The following is a 13,652-nucleotide window of genomic DNA, read 5'->3' on the forward strand; positions in this document are numbered from 1 at the left end:
AACGATTTGTGTGTTTGTGATTTCTATAATTTCGAAGGTTACAGAGAAAATCCAGTCTCTTTTCGGAGAAAATTATTTTAAAAAATCAAGCGTATCACAATATCTGAGCAATCGGGGATGACAAGCTCCATTTACGAATCTTGGCTGCGCGGTATTGACTAGAAGTTTCGACGTGAAGGGAGGGAAGCTTAACAGTAACAAACAGAAGAGACTAACGGATTTTTTCAAAGGTTTTAACCGAGGTATGTTTCACATTTTTTTACGTCGCACCGACACAGATAGGTCTTACGGCGACGATGGGAGAGGGACGGGCTAGGAGTGGGAAGGAAGCGGCCGTGCCGTTAATTAAGGTACAGCCCCAACATTTGCCTGCTGTGAAAATGGAAAACCATCTTCAGGGCTGCCGACAGTGGGGTTCGAACCAACTACCTCCCGAATACTGGATACTGGCCGCACTTAAGCGACTGCAGCTATCGAGCTTGGTGTTTCCTGTCTTCTAAAAAGTGACTATAATAAGGGTTATAATTAAAATGATGCCGTAAAATAGAGATTGTATATTTTTAAATACTGTAAGAATAATGTATTCAGTATAAGCCCGTAGATACATATGATTCAATTATGCGCTATACATGTTCAAAAACGATATTCTCTGTATCTCGAAATTTGGACAGCTCGAAGTAAAATTTAGGTCCCAAGTTGATTGGAGATGCCGAGGTTTCTCTGTAGAAATCAGGGGGCTAGTATTTTATGCTGAAGTCATAGACCTTAGATTATTGAGCTTATTAATTAATATCTTTTTACGATGGCATTGAACTTGGCAATTAATGTTACACGAAGGCAAGTGCACTCTCTCCTCCTTGCAAGGCTGTTCTTTGAAAAGCTCTTTTACCTCCTCTCCTAATGTTTCTTCTTTATGCGCTATTGTTGTATACGAAGGCAGCTGGAGGAGTGAAACCGTTTATTTACTATTAAAATATTGTCGAATGTGCACAGAATGTTAGCTTTGGGAAAGTAAACAAAATCATTACCTATTCCACGGCTGTTAGATTCAGTGCAGGCGTGTTTGTAATGCATTGAACTAGTGAATGGGTTATTAATTAATAGGGGGAAAGTGTAATAAATGTGTGAGAGGTAATTACAATCGTTTAATGTGCAGGAATATTACTTGTTTCCTCTGGCAGAGTCCGGCAAACGAGTGGTATGCCACTTGGCACAAGAATAGAAGTGGTAGTAGAAAATTTTATGAAAACCACTTCATTCTTTAAGCCTGTATTGCATGAATTATTTTTCATTTTCGTTTGGCGACGAAAATTTCGAGCTTTAAGTTTCAATTCGTTCAATGTCTTAGACTTACCAATCACAATTCTTAAGTGGGGCTAATATCATAACGCTCGTAGGGATGTGGTTTGCCATAATGGAATATGTATACGATTTTTCGCAAAAATTGTAAGTTGAAAAAATAATCAATAAACGGGGGATAGCAGGGTAAAAGCCAGGCAGATGCGAGGCGGGACTCACAATCCCCATGCCAGAACCAATATCAATAACATTAAAAGTACGTGTGCCATAGCACACCAAGAGGTAGACAACTGGGAAAATTTAAACAAAACTACCAAAATCCACGGCGAAAGAGTCCCAAACAGGGAGCAATTTCACGCTAAGCTTTTATCATTCAAAGACATCATTCCCTACTCGCCATGGGTATACTGTCTGACTAGTTGGCTGAATGGTCAGCGTACTGGCCTTCGGTTCAGAGGGCCCGGGTTCGATTCCCGGCCGGGTCGGGGATTTTAACCTTCATTGGTTCGGGAGCTGGGTGTTTGTGCTGTCCCCAACATCCCTGTAACTCACACACTGCACATAACACTATCCTCCACCACAATAACACTCAGTTACTTACACATGACAGATGCCGCCCACCCTCATGGGAGGGTCTGCCTTACAAGGGCTGCACTCGGCTAGAAATAGCCACACGAAATTGTTATTATTATGGGTATACTTGCACTACCGCAGGTAATGTCTTTGAGGTTGAGCCAGAGGTACTCCTGAAGCCTGTGAAGGGGAGGGCCACGGAAAATAAACTGTGCTTGGTACGCGTGGATGTTGGCGTGGTAGGAGGAGTACCTTTGGTTGAAGGGCTGTTATGATTGGCTGTACAATTGAAGCTCTTCCATGGGTACTATAAAATTACAGTAACAGGTTAAAGAAGGAAGCTAGAAAATCTTCCGATTCAAATATGATTTGTAGGGTTAAAATTAAAAAAGCATTGCTTTAGAAATTGCATATATCAGGTTTCATATTGTCCGCCTCTGTGTTTAGTGTGATTAGCTGCCATCCCTGGAGGCCCCGGTTCGATTCCCTGCTCTACCACGAAATTTGAAAAGTGGTACGAGGACTGGAAGAGGGTCCACTCGGCTTCGGGAGGTCAACTGAGTAAAGGGGGTTCAGTTTTCACCTCAGCCATCCTCGAAGTGGTTTTCTGTGGCCACGGCTACTTCCTTCCCTGCCCCTTCCCAACTTCCCATCCCCCACAAGGCCCCTGATCAGCATAGCAGGTCAAGCGCCTGGGCGAGGTACTAGTCCTTCTTCCCAGTTGTATCCCCGACCAGATGTCTCACCCTCCAGTACAATGCCCTACAGGCGGTAGTGGTGGGATCCCTCACAGAGTCCCGGAGAAACACCAACCCTGGAGAATAAACGGATTAAATAAATAAATTATAGGATTCATATTTAAAAATGTACAGAAATGAAGTGAGATGCATTCTTCATCGATATCTGAGAAAAAACGTTCATTGAGAAGTCTTATCCCTCTCGTTCGAATTCAACGTAAAGCAGGGTGTTCTATGGCTATGAACACAATAGCAACAGTTATGCAACACTTCAAACTTCTTTGTTTTGAAGTAGGCCTACAGTTTGTATAAATCATTGCATGGGGATGTCCGGCTCCATGGCTAAAAGGTTAGCCTGCAGTCCTCCTCGGAGCCCACACGCCATTATTATTATTATTATTATTATTATTATTATTATTATTATTATTATTATTATTATTATTATTTCGTTTTGGCTGGTTATGGACTACGTTAATTCGAATTCAGTTTCATCTGTTTCTGGGCTTTGATCCTCGTCCAGGTCTCCTTCATCTGTTCACTCTGCAATCTCCTCCTTCCTTCTGTCCATGGCGCTTGGGTACGGGATGTAACTTTTTCTTGAAACCTTTTCGCGGCCTTGATCCCCGACTTGTAAGCATCCCTGTTGCTGATTTCCTGTATCCCCATTTCTTCTGGGTCCTTCTTCGCCTCCTGGTACCAACGCACTCTCGTTTTCTTGATCTCAAAACATCTTATTATCTGATTGGTCAGTCATCCCGGGTTCATTCTGTAGATGCGTCTGAAGAACATGGCTCTCCTCTTCCGGATGGTACCTGACATCTTCTCCATCTTGAGATATAATTCTTGGTTTCCTTTCTTTCTGTATGATCCATCCTCTGTTCTTTGGGGTCCCAGTATCTTCCTCAGAATCTTTCTCTCCACTTGTTCCAACTTCTTGACTAATCCTGTTTTTATCAGGTTCAAAATTTCAGCTGCATATAAAGCCTCCGGGAAAATCACTGCCTGGTAGTGTCTGAGTTTTGAATAAATCGAGATATTCTTCTTGTATTATTATTATTATTATTATTATTATTATTATTATTATTATTATAAACTTTGAATCTGCTTAACATCGTACTTTTCTCTGTCAATCTGTGCAGCTCAGTGGATTAATCGTTTCCCATTTCTTATCGAGATCGCAGGTTACATCCCGCCTGAAATCGGTGTCATTGTGCGATAACACTGTTACACTGCTGTTCAGCATTTTTGACAAGTCCCACGGCGTAGTATCCAGACTGTTAAAACGGTTAACATTCAGAACGAATGTTTAAAATGAAAAATAAACAAATATTATTCCCGTATTCAAGAAAATGAGACTGCATTTGTTCAAAGGAAAGTTCTTAGATGTTGTTTAGAATCTCCACTGTTCATTTTTATTCGAGTATTACTGGAGTATATATATTGCAAATTTCAGTAATGCGTCTCCATAACATAGGAATTTTATATGATAATTTTTTTCAAGAATTACAATAAAGTTTTCATAGGAATTTCAATGAATAATCCATGAGCTCAATTGAAGGTCATTTATATCATTGTACAAGGATGCTGCATTGAGCCTATTTAAATTTATTGAACTGGGGTGGCTATGCTCGAGTATTAATGGTCATTATTCAGCGTCTATATTCGAGAAATATCGTACCTTGGATGTGGAAATAATGACACATCAACCTCGAGAAGAGAGAAAAAAATTAACGTCTGGTTCAATGACATCGTAAAAAGCTTAGTGCTTACTAATCTCATTAAACTTTGATCCAGTCATGGTTCACTAACTTTGTTACCAACCTTTGACCTCGAAAACTGGGGTTCGTCTCCAGGTTGATACAGAGTGGGGCATTCATTTGGTAGTTTTACCTCGAAGTAGACAATAAACAAACGATACATAAACCCACAAAAGGAAAATACAAGTAACTGTCGTTGATAGGTTAGTTTTGTACAATTGCAGCGGCAGAGGTAGAACGTACTTCAGTGAATAAGTCAGTGTTACGGATTCTGGAATATGTGCTTAACAATTAGAGTTATAAAGACATTAATGACATTCCTTGCAGAAAGCTGAATTTTAAGTACACCTGGGTTAAAAAATGATCACACTCAGTAAATACTTACTTATTAATTATCGCTATTTTGAAACGGTTAATTTAGGATTATTATTATTATTATTATTATTATTGTTGTTGTTGTTTAAAGGGGCCTAACGGCCCAAACGGTAAATTACTGAAAAATCATAATAAACTGTGTTTGCAATGAACATCTGAGATACATCCGTACCGAATTTCACCTAAAACGGTTCATTAGTTTAGATGTGATTTTGGAGGGAAAGAAACGAACATATATTCTCATTACGCCAATTTATTTATTTATTTATTTATTTATTTATTTATTTATTTATTTATTTATTTATTTATTTATTTTGCAAATCATTTCAGAAATAATGTATTTTCACGTCAATATTTTGAAATAACATTTATTTTTGCAATGTGAAAGTTCCCCCATATGTTTTTGTTGTACAGAATCTAATGAAGTAGCTTAGATGAGATGTCGTTTTCGGAAGACAGGCGTTATTTCATTTGTTTCATACATGCAATCATACATACACCTTCCTTATACACTGTTATGCCTTTCAGCGTTAGATCTGCAATCTTCTGTGAATTTAATTAATAAACACCTCCGCAATCCTCTGTTGGTAACTAGCTTTGTAGCCTCGTTTAGTTCAATACTTCTTATCTTTAAGTCATTAGGAACTTGGTCTGTTCTTTGTTCCATTTGTCTTCTTATGCTTCTTTTACCCTCCATAACAGGTAACCTGTCCTACTCCATTCGCCTCACATGACCTACTCCGAAGCCGATTTATGCGTTCAGCTTCACCATTCGAGTTCATTCCTAACATAGCTTCTATCTCCTCAGTCCGGGTACCCTCCTGGCATTGTTCCCATTTGTTTGTATATACCAGCAATCATTCTCCCTACTTTCCTGTCTGTTACTTATAATTTATTCATGAATATGATATTCTGATTCCACCCAGCTTTCACTACAGTACAGCAAATTTGATCTGAAAACAGACTGGCGTAAAGATACTGTAGTTTCAACCGGGAGCTGACTTCATTCTACAGTATACTGTTGATCTGAAACTGCGACCTCACTGTGAATTACCTTTCCTGCACCGTGATTAATGTCACTTCGTGTAATACGATCCTAGGAGAAGACATTCAATATTATAGACATTCTTAGTGAAAATTACTATACAAAGAGAAATACACATACATTTGTTGAAAATTGATGTGTTTAATTTGTACCTTGTCAATTCTTAAATAGGATGGTAGATCTTAAGGCGAGAGGTATTTCTTTCGCTACCTTAACATTAGTAAAATTCAACGACAAGTTCAACTTATACATAATATTGTATGCTTAATATATATTCGTCATAATTCAGATTGTTGGAAAGCCTAGAAATGAACCAAAACTTTTCATTCCATTTTTCAATTCTAGAGAATTATAGATGTAAGTTTTTCATTCATTTCCCGTTGGTGGAAAATTGCTCACCATCAGAATGTTGGCTAGATTCCAAGCCTCTCCACAGTGTTCATGGGGAGTTAGGGCATATGATGCTGCTGGTGGTGGCAGTAGTAGTAGTGATTCGTCCGTCGGATGGAGACGTTAAGCTTTGGACATAAGTAGGTTCTCCCTCTCACTATCTCATCACGATCTCACGCCCAGCAGCGCAGGTTGCCCATGGTAGTCAGACAGAAAGACCTGCATCAGGTGAGCCGAACATGTCCTCGGACACTCCCAGCACTTAGTCATATTTTAAATAAAATAAATATAAATAAATTTATGTGAACACTCAGTGAACTGTGGGTCATCACGACAGTCGCAATATTGGTAGAAGCGAGGATCAGCTTGATTGTCAGAAAGTACCTAGGTAGCCTAACCTTCAGAGGAGGGATATGGACTTTATTGCAGCCCAAAGATTCGTTGACCCGAGTCTTGAACAGTTCTTGGAATTTCAAATCCACTACCCTTAGTTATAAACAAAGAAGGAGCAGGTAGAAAACGATGTACCCAAGGTACAGTGCGACACAAAAGATCTCACGTGTACACACGGAAGTTTGCTAATTCTGCATATACTGTACTTTGTAGCAGGAATCACTGGCTAAAACTTTGAGCGGTCAGCTGATTGGGTGATTGATTTGTATAATATCACAGGTGTTAAAAAATGACCGGTGTAGACCTTTACTTTAAGGCTCCGACCAGAGAGACCAGTTGTGATGAAGTAAGGTGCATCCGAGTCCTACCTACGATCCTTGGAACAATTATCCACTGTTAGCCAATTACTACGGTGCCTCAAACAAATGTTACAATAGGCTTAAGCCACTTCCTCACCAACCATATCTCCTAGTTAATTACAAATACTCCAGAATAGACACCAGAAATGGACTATATTCCTACCTCTCCTGTGAATTTTACCTGGAATAGTACAGGATGCAAGCTGATAGGCTTTCCTGTGAATATTACTTGACGTATCGACATTAAGCCAGAATAATGCTATTTGCTGCATTTCTTAGTCAGACAGCTTTCAACTCCAAAGTAATAAGCGAAGTAAATGTAACAACCGTTGTAGGGTTACTTCGTGCAATAGTTTTATTACCACAAATAATCAGAGGCATACCTAGATTTCTTTTGTTAGGGGACTCCAATGAATAATATAAAGTTGTTTTGAGTATAATGAACAGCAATTTTTCAATGTTTCCGAATATTTAATGGCAGCATGTAGTGCATTAATGTAGAACTGAGAAATAATACAAAAATATATTTATTTTGGAAATTTACCGCCATAGTCAGATGATTGTGATCTTTAAATCTGTAAATAGCGTTTCACCCAGCATGGCAAACTTTACAGAACATAGACAAGGGAATAATGTAAGTCATATTCCTTTCTCCAAGGTAGCTTCAAAAAGAAGGTAATAAGACATCGTATCAGGCTGATAAAAGGATACACAGTAGAAGGGCAGTATTGCGCAATATTATTCAACATAGTCACCATTCTTGTCGAACCACTTTGTTCCAGTGGTACACCAAGGCATGGAAGAAATATGCGTCAATTACTTGATCATGACGGCATTTGTCTGATGGAGAAGTGGGAAACCAAGGAAAACCATTTCGAGGATGGCTGGGATGGGAATCGAACTCAGGCTTCTGGGGATGGCAGCTAATTACACTAACCACTACACCACAGAGGCGGATAATAATAATAATAATAATAATAATAATAATAATAATAATAATAATAATAATAATAATACGAAGCACTTCAGGTTGAATGTTTATAGGATATTTTCCCCTTGTTTTCAGGGTGAAGAAACCACCCCCACCGTTTGTCCTAGTACTTTTGATGCACCTTGTATGTGCTATGAAGAAAGAAAACGCATTATACGATCTTAAAGGCGTATTAAAAGTCTCCGACAATTTTTCATTAACATGCCGATTGGTTGCATAAATATTTATAACGTTGTAATATCACGAGCCATATTACACTAGCGAGAGGGTTAGTCGAGGGGAAGCTTTGTTCTTTTTTATTTTCCTTTTCTCAGAAAACACTTCTACATGAATAAACCAAATTCGTGATGAGAGAAATTTTAATTTCGATATAAAAAGTCCTGGTGTACAGTAATGGCATTTGTTCATGTATTCAACTTTTTATGTGGTAGAGCTGTTGAAAATTGTATTTATTAGAACTAGTATTGAGCTTTGTTTGATATTGTTTCTCAATAGCTCTGTACAGTTTTACGTTAGCTTTCTAGTGTAGTTCATTCTGTAGAAACCTGGGATTGAACATCGGAATACTAAAGCAAGCAAGCAAAATTGCTAATTTTCGTGAATGTGGATATTATTATTATTATTAGTTTAATATTAAATTCGGTTCCTCAAATTATTGTCCGTAAGATATTTCTGTTGCCTCGATATTGCAACTTCTTCTGCTTCTCTAAAGCTTTCTGTCTTCTTTCTTCCTTTCTTTCTTTCTTTCTTTCTTTCTTTTTTTCTTTCTTTCTTTCTTTCTTTCTTTTTTTCTTTCTTTCTTTCTTTCTTTCTTTCTTTGTTTGTTTAATTTCATCTATAGTCATAATATTGAAAGATGAGTTCTGACTGTTCATAGAGTAAATTAATTAATTAATTAGTTAATTCATTCATTCACTGATATAGTCATTCCGTTAATTCATTATGTATATTGTAAGCTAAGGATAACACTGTTCAGACTTGTGACACAATTAAATACTTGAACTAACAAAAACTATATGACAGTGTTAACATCTAGGACAAAAAATAATAAAAAATCTTATAAACTACAATAAATTTAGAGATCGGGTGTAAATAGGCATAATTGTGATGCTTAAGATAATAATAGATAAATTAATTGCAACAAAAATCCTGCATGTATAAAAATAATTTGGATTGCAATACATGATGACTCTCTCCTCAGTTACTGGTGATACGTAACTAGGGGATAGGAGTATTCTCTTCTCTTCTGCTGCTTGCCTGGTTGGGGAGAAGAGAGTTCGGGGTGTGTTTGCCTTGGAGATGAGCCTAGTGGCCGGAAACGTGGGTGAACCGACTGCGGTTGCCATGGAGATGAGCTTAGTGGCCGGAAACGTGGGTGGACCGATTGCGATTGCCATGGAGATGAGCCTAGTGACCGGAAACGTGGGTGAATCGACTGAGGTTGCCATGGAGATGAGCCTAGTGGCCGGAAACGTGGGTGAACCGAGTGCGGTTGCCATGGAGATGAGCGTAGTGGCCGGAAACGTGGGTGGACCGATTGCGGTTGCCATGGAGATGAGTCTAATGGCTGACTCGTGTTGCTTGGATTTGCCAAACCTCTCACGTCTTAGTTCTGTACAACAGAACACAGCGGTCTGACCGAAAAAGTGATCCGGAAGAGAAGGGAAGAAGAAAATAATGCAGGAATATGGCAACACCGTACAACGCTCCTCCCTCAGCCCTAGCTCAAAACGCTTCTTTTAATATTACGGGTATACAGTATGGAACGGTAATGTGGGGTAATTTCACGGGAACTCAGGACACTTTGATATGGCAAAGTAAAGCAATCAGGTGCATACAGGGAATATCAGATAAGGAATCATGTAGGTCCTTTTTCTGGGAACTGGGAATAATGACTCTTCTCTCAGTGTACACTTACCTGTGCATAATGGGCATGAAAGAAAACCTGTTTAATTATCCATTAAGGATGGAGGTATATCAATACAATACGAGAATATGACATGACATAGACACTTCTCATGTCAGACTAAAGAAATCTCAAAAATATAATAATTACACAGGAATGGTACTTTTTAACAAGCTCCCGTTGGAATGAAGAGAAATGTCTGTGAAGTCCTTTCAAAGAAATAAGTAACTGGCTTATGGTAAACAGAAATTTGAAGAAATATGTAGGCTAATTAAATATATTGTGAGCTTGCATCCGGGAGATAGTAGGTTCGAATCCCACTATCGGCAGCCCTGAAGATGGTTTTCCGTGGTTTCCCATTTTCACACCAGGCAAATGCTGGGGATGTACCTTAATTAAGGCCACGCCCGCTTCCTTCCAACTCCTAGGCCTTTCCTATCCCATCGTCGCCATAAGACCTATCCGTGTCGGTGCGACGTAAAGCCCCTAGCAAAAAAAAAAAAAAAATAATAAATATATTACTTGTAAATGTAGCATATAATGTTTAGTACAGGGTATAAACCAAGGGAGATAAAGTGTAAATTGTAGTAATTAATAATAATAATAATAATAATAATAATAATAATAATAATAATAATAATAATATCAGAAGAAGAATCGTATCGATAATGTATATTAATTACAATATTTTTTATTCTACTCTGTTCTGTCTTTCTTTCGCCACTTTTTGCGACACTATGGTGGGGGTGGATGCGAACTGTACTACCCTTATGGACGTGTCTCATTTTTATGGCGGGATGCCCTTCCGGACGCCAACCGCATGTGATGGGATGTATTTACTGTTGTGGATTTCTATGATAGTTGGTAGTGTGGTATCTTACATGTAGATGAAGAGATATATGTTAAGGCGAACAATATCAATCAGTTCCGGGGTCATATCGGTAAGATTCAATCCGCGAACCGGCCAGGAATCGAACTCGGAATCCTTTGAACTTAACGCCTCGTTGCTGATCTTTCAACCGAGGAACCGGACTTCTGCTTCCATTACACCATAATAATATTTTTAAAAGTTTCTTGAATAATTTATTCCTTATTGGAATGTATGACTCGAGGTTAGGACCTTACGGTCATGCATAAACTCAGATTACTTTTTTCCTTTTAACTTTCCTAGCCTCGCGGAATGTACAGTGGATTGTTTTTCTTTTGTTTCTTGTCTCTGGTATTTGCGCTCACTGTTCGACTAACCAGAAGTAATAAGTGAGATTCCAATCGGAGCACTTTCTACTTGTTCGTCACCTGGATTGCTCGCAGCTAACAGCAGTTTTGCCAATGATATAATTCATTCTCCCAGACTGGTAGTTTGTATCAAATTTTAAGGCGAGTATCATCATCTGCCGTTGTGGGTGGGAGGGCAGGAGCGGCAGGGGGGGGGGAGACTAGACTAGTCATAACGATCACTTTGCTACAATATATTTATCGTACCCAGCATTACCTCCGTTCTTGTACTCTTCTTATTTTTACTCTTCTTGTCCTTTTACAGTACATTTGTTCAGCACTTCCTTTTAAAACGTCTTCTTCCTTCATTTCCATAAAGACTCTGTGCAAGTGAATTGGACTTACACCGGAACAACACTTATATTGTACAGGAATGGATTTGTAATCCCATATTATGTATGGAAATTCAAGTATTCTTTTCCTATCAGGTCACACATTATGGGAGACTCCGTGACCAAGCTGCTAGAATGTCGGAGTGAGGCAACTGATTCATCACCTGAGAGAGGTTAATGAAATACAGTTTCAAGGTTATCCTACGCCAGTGAGAGAAAATTGAATATAAACAATTTTGTATTGACCTCGGTCGTTACAGATTTACTAAACATGAGAGATAACACAGTGGTGCAAATAACTGTCCAGCTTCTGATACCTACCTCAAAAACGATCGACCCCTCACTCACCGGATATGAATCCCATATGTCCATCTTATTCTAGGTTTTGTATTTTCAACGGGACCTGGTGCCGACACAGGAACACCTAAATATTGTAGAGAGGTGTGAACATTATTAGACTCAAAGGAAACTTTACAGAATAAACGAGGTACATTTTAGTTTTCGCCTTCAATCGCCTTTCCACATCTCACCGTAGAACTTCCTGCCTTTCAGTCAAATATTAACTAAGTAATATTTGTGAAAGACAATATTACTCGTAATTATTTTATATTACGTTGAGAGTATATCTTCCTATTTGTTCAATTCACACTCCTTTAATTTCAGTTTCCAAGAGTTTCTGTAGTACAGTGAACTATATCAATGCTCAAGTAAAGTATAATATCACAGAACCAGATCATGTGATACTATTTTATCTACTTATCTTCAAAAGAGAGATTAAAAATTATCAACAATGGACTTAAATAATTATATAAGAGTCTACATTAGCTGTAGCGGCATCGCTGATGTAATGTAAAGAAAATATAACTTCTGTTCTATAATTTACTTTAAACAGACTAGTAACCGATCGGAGAGTTCCACTGCAACACAATTACGGTAATTTGTATGGGCAGGGAGTATAAGGAAATGTGATAATAAAAATAATCGAAAATGGTTTTGAGTCGAATAATTTTCACACCTCTGTATTTATACACTCCTATAAGCCTTTAGGAAACTGGCAAAAATGTCAATTGTTACTGACTTCCTATTAGGGAATTTCGGCTAATGGTTATTTATTTATTTATTTATTTATTTATTTATTTATTTATTTATTAATAATTATGAAGGTTATTCAGTATCTAGTGTGCTGTGTCCACCCAGTTGTGGAGTTCAGTAACTCAAGATTTACATCAGGTGCACTGACGGAAGGAAGTGTGACTGGTTATGGTTACACTTCATCTTATTCCAAATAAAGCTTGATAGGAAGGTACTAGTCTGGCGACAATTTTTTAATAAATCCATCTTTTCTACGAATTACGCTTGCTGCTATAATTACACCTTGTTTCTCTGGAATTCTCTTCCTTTCTCGTACGTGAAGAAACGTGATTGAAGGCTTTCGAACATCGTCGTACGTGTAGATTTAATTCAAAATAAAATTAATAAGTAAAACGTTCAGGTTATACCTTCTTTCATATCCACCTATGAAAATATCATAAGCTCCATTTATGGACCAATGGATCTTAAGATCCTGGGGCTCAAACTCGTACCCAGTAGAACATTTTAAGGACTGATAGAAGTCCATTCTCGGCACTCCACACGTTATGTGCTTACCCAACGAAATTATACACATACTCAGAGTGGGACAGAACTTAAACCTCCGGTCAAAATACGTTAAACAGATTCGTTTTCCCACATTCCTCAAAGTGCAGATAATTGGTCAACCTACTTGCTAAATACATGCACTGTGTGCCACAGTGAAATTCGTGAAAATCACACACTGCACTAACGGCTCGTCAGTCAAGGATTTTCTGGTAGATTTCACAGTGGCTGAAAAATCGTAATAAAAACATGCACGTGCATATGTGTCCTGAGCTTTACTGAACACTTAAGTAACTTAAATAACTTTAAACTTTAAATAGCTTAACTGTTGGCTTCCAGCCAGACCGCCTAGGTTAGAATATAATAATAATAATAATAATAATAATAATAATAATAATAATAATAATAATAATAATAATAATAATAATAGCTTTTCGTCCCACTAATTAATTTTACGGTTTTCGGAGACGCCGAGGTGTCGGAATTTAGTCCCGCAGGAGTTCTTTTACGTGCCAGCAAATCTACCGACACGAGGCTGACGTATTTGAGCACCTTCAAGTATCACCGGACTGAGCCAGGATCAAA

The sequence above is a fragment of the Anabrus simplex genome, chromosome 9 (genome assembly GCF_040414725.1).
Source record: "Anabrus simplex isolate iqAnaSimp1 chromosome 9, ASM4041472v1, whole genome shotgun sequence".
Taxonomy (NCBI): Eukaryota; Metazoa; Arthropoda; class Insecta; order Orthoptera; family Tettigoniidae; genus Anabrus; species Anabrus simplex.